Source organism: Triticum urartu, chromosome 6A, assembly GCF_056163025.1.
Source record: "Triticum urartu cultivar PI428250 chromosome 6A, HENAU_Tu73, whole genome shotgun sequence".
In the NCBI taxonomy this organism is placed as follows: Eukaryota; Viridiplantae; Streptophyta; class Magnoliopsida; order Poales; family Poaceae; genus Triticum; species Triticum urartu.
In genome coordinates this window covers 367611012-367615822 of record NC_141878.1, presented here as the reverse complement: position 1 = coordinate 367615822, position 4811 = coordinate 367611012, and positions in this window count along the sequence as shown.

The window sequence follows — 4811 nt, the reverse complement described above, 5'->3', positions numbered from 1 at the left end:
GCTATGCACCACGCCCAACCGCACTACTGGATATACACCTTTCTTCATGGTGTACGGCGCGGAGGCTGTGTTCCCCTGTGATATTATTCATGACTCACCCCTGGTGCGAATGTACAAAGAGAGAGAGAGAGTCCGAGCTTGATCGGCAGGATAGACAAGATTCCCTGGAGGAAGAGTGCGATGTTGCAAAACCCCGTTCCGCATTTTATCAACATCAGGCCTGCAGGTATCAAAGTAGAGATGTACGGGCCAAGACTTATAATGTTGGCGAACTCATTCTAAGCTTGCCAGAGAATAAAAAGGATAAACTCAAGCCCAAGTGGGAAGGTCCCTTCATCATTGACAAAGTTCTCACTGGAGGAGCGTACCGCCTGCGTGCTGCATCAGACAATCACCTAGAGCCGAACCCCTGGAACACGGCCAGACTCCGAAGATTCTATGCCTAGCACCGAACTATTTGTTCGTCTCCTTCTCCCTATTGTTTCCTTTATTTTTTTCCTCTCTTTTTGTTCTTCCTTTTTCTAAGCCTTAAAGCTTTCGCATGGCTAAACCATGCACCTGTGATGTACACATCCTTGAACATGTACATCCATTATACCTGGGGGCTTCCCGGACAGAAGCTTATTCTTATTTTCCGAGCATCAAGCTCATCACATATGCATTTTTCCCATATGTACCTTTTCTTCGCCATTATATGCATCGATATGACTTATGTTTTGGCCAAGCTGGGTTACCTGGCTCCTGTGCTTATGCCCTACGTTCCTGTTAGTTTGGCTAGGGCATAAAGGGAGAACCTCTGCGATTGTTACTACCGGGTCATGCGGATGTGTACCTCAGACTGGGTGAAGCCGAAAGGTAGTGTTCGTAAGGGAATATTCGGTCGTTGGATCAAAGATGTTTTTGCATTCACCCCATGGTGAACCCCGGATGTTACTATACTGTGGTTTTTCCAATCACAGCTCGGACATGCATTTTAACGCATGCACACCCAGGGAAAGGAACCCTTAACGGAACTATTCTCTCTGGAAGATGCTTCTTACAATCATAATGTAATATAACATAAATAGACGGATACAACTTGTCTGTCCAAGAAACCATGACCCCTACGCTTGGTTTCCATGCATACCCCTGTCTATTTTACCGTTCAAGTATTCGAAAACACACCGCACCTTCGAGTCCAAAGGTCGAAGCGAAAAGGTCTGCCATGACAATCGTTTTTACAATTCAGCTAGAGTTACATATGTCAAGGAAAGTACATAGTCACTTGGACTCAAAAATTTCCTCCTCTATACCGTCCAGCAGGTTGTCTAACTAACAATCCTGCTGGGAATACTTGGCGGCTACTTCTACTTGGTCATATACCAAATTAACGGGAACTTCTTTTCCATCTGGCCCTAGAGGTCCGACCCGAGCCATATGATTCGGATCAAGCTTGGTATACCGTGTTTTCACCATGGCCCAGGCTTCTCGTGCACCTTCCCGATAGGCTGATATCTTCGACAATCGAAAGCGCCGCCGCGCTCCCTTGAATAGCTCCATAAGCTACTTCATCTTTCCTAGGGGTAGGGCTGGAAAAAAGGCTCGAAGCTCGCGAGCTAAACGAGTAGCTCGTGACTCGGCTCAAATCGACTCGAACTCGAAGAATAACGAGTCGAGCCGAGCTTTAGTTTAAGATCGTTTGCATACCAAGTTAATGAGCCGATCTCACGAGTACTCGAGCAACTCGTTAAGCTCGGTAAAAAAATCAATGTTTTTAGGGGTATTAAAATGCAGCCACTAAACACCTTGCGTCCCAGCACAAGGCCCAGCCGCTCAAGGCCGAGCCACCCAGGAGACTCACACGTACAAGACCACATATGCACATGCTAAATTCTCAGTTAATCTTTTTATCGTATTTGTAAGGTCTAATGTTCATATCTTTAACGAGCTTAACAAGCTAAACTAGCCAGCTCGCGAGTCGAGCCAATCTTGGATTTGAGCTTGTTATAGTAACGAGTCGAGTCGAGCTAGCTTGTTAATGAAACGAGCTTTAGCGTGTCGAGTCGAACTGGCTCGACTCGGCTCGAATTCCACCCCTACCTAGGGGGGGGCAGATGTCCATAAGGCCTTGGCAACACTTTGCATCGCCTGCCGAGCCTGCTCATGCACTTGCAACAGCTCTTGTAGCAGATCGCTCGAGAATCTAGACATCTCCTCTTCGGGACAATCGGCCAGCATACCTGCAGACATAACTCTGTCAGTTCCCTCTATCTCCGAATAATTCGAAGGTAAGTTCAACCACATACTGAATATGCCGCCTCGCAGCCTTTTATTCTCCTTTACGGAGTCAGCCAGCTGGGCCCGTACGTCTTTCAGTTCCTCGCCCAGTTGGGTATTCGAATCCTGGAGCTTGTTTTTCTCCTCCATGACTCGTGTTAGCACATGCTCGCCCGCGGCTAGTAGTTTTTTGGCTTCTCGTTCTCCGCCTTGAGCGGCTCTCAGTTGCTCTTGCGGTTAATCTAATGATCCTATTAAGAGGTGAGGAACCATGTTAGCATTATTGTGTAACACCCACGATGTGGCTATATCTCCCACGTGTCGGAGCACGACTTAGAGGCAGAAACACATAGTAGGCATGTCGCAAGAGGGGTAATCTTTACACATCCCATGTACTGAATAAGAGAGGGGATAAAGAGTTGGCTTACAATCGCCACTTCACACAATACATAAATATAACATTACATCATCCAGAATACAATCAAGGTCCGACTACGGAACCAAATAAAGAAAGGCAACCCCAAATGCATAGATCCCCGATCGCCCCAACTGGGCTCCTCTACTGATCGACCAAAAAAGAAACATAGTAACGTCCCGAATCCTCGTCGAACTCCCACTTGAATTCGGTCGTGTCCCCTGCACTGGCATCATCAGCACCAGTATCTGGTTTGGAAGTAATTTGTGAGTCACGAGGACTCAGCAATCTCACACCCGCGAGATCAAGACTATTTAAGCTTAAGGTAGGAAAAGGGGGTAGTGAGGTGGAGCTGCAGCAAGCACTAGCATATATGGTGGCTAACTTACGCAAATGAGAACGAGAACAGAAGCAAAGCACGGCCGATAAACCATCATGATCAAGAAGTGATCCTGAAACTACTTACTTTCAAGCATAACACAAGAACCGTGTTCACTTCCCGGACCCCGCCGAGAAGAGACCATAACAGCTACACATGCGGTTGATTCATTTTAATTAAGTTAACTGTCAAGTTTTCTACAACCGGATATTAACAAATTCCCATCTGCCCATAACCGCGGGCATGGCTTTTGAAAGTTCAAAACCCTGCAGGGGTGTCCCAACTTAGGCCATCACAAGCTCTCACGGTCAATGAAGGATATTCCTTTTCCCAGGAAGACCCGATCAGACTCGGAATCCCGGTTACAAGACATTTCAACAATGGTAAAACAAGACCAGCAAAGCCGCCCGATGTGCCGAATAATCCCGATAGGAGCTGCACATATCTCGTTCTCAGGGCACACCGGATGAACACTATGTACAACTAAAACCAACCCTCAAGTTTCCCCGAGGTGGCGCTGCAAGTGGCTCTGTTTTGGACCAACTCTCGAGGAGCACTGGCCCGGGGATTTAAAATAAAGATGACCCTTGAGTCCGCGGAACCCAAGGGAAAAAGGCTTAGGTGGCAAATGGTAAAACCAAGGTTGGGCCTTGCTGGAGGAGTTTTATTCAAGGCGAACTGTCAAGGGGTTCCCATTATAACCCAATCGCGTAAGGAACACAAAATCAAGGAACATAACACCGGTATGACGGAAACTAGGGCGGCAAGAGTGGAACAAAACACCAGGCATAAGGCCGAGCCTTCGACCCTTTACCAAGTATATAGATGCATTAAAGTAAACAAGATATAATAATGATATCCCAACAATAAACATGTTCCAACAAGGAACAAACTCTATCTTCACCTGCAACTAGCAACGCTATAAAAGGGGCTGAGCAAAGCGGTAACATAGCCAAACAACGGTTTGCTAGGAAAGGTGGGTTAGAGGCTAGACATGGCAATATGGGAGGCATTATATAGCAAGTGGTAGGTATCGCGACATAGGAATAGAGCGAACAACTAGCAAGCAAAGATAGAAGTGATTTCGAGGGTATGGTCATCTTGCCTGCAAAGTTCTCCGAGTTGACGTAAGCTTGATCCTCGTAAGCGTACTCAACGGGATCCTCGATCACGTCATCGTCTCCCGGCTCTACCCAAGGCAAGAACACAATCAAAGGACCAACAATCAATCACGGTGCAATGCGCAAGCAAAATGATGCAAAACATGGCATGATATGCGGGATGTGATATGCAATGCATATGCGTGCTTCGGAAGGGTAAGATTGAACCAGGCCTCAACTTGGCAAACCAAGTGTGCCGCTGGAAAGATGAGTTTATTTCGGTCGAAATCGATATAAAGATCACCGGAATCGGATGCACGGTTTGCAAATGGCAAGCAAAACAATAATGGCAAAATTATGCGATTAACAGCACGATGCCATCTAGAATGCAACAAGAAACTAAGCTACTGCACTCCAACATAGCAACAAAGCACATGGAAGTGATATACTCAAGATGCTTGACAAAAGATGAACACTGAGCTACGGCTAATTCACACAATAGCAGGTTCAAACAAGCATGGCAAAAGTGCAAAAGAGATCAGCATCACAGACTTAGTGAAAATACTAACATGTTAGGAATTAACATCAGGAAGCAATGTTTCGAGCAAGATAACAACATGCTACAGGAACAACACATAGCAAACCAAGGCATGGCATGAAT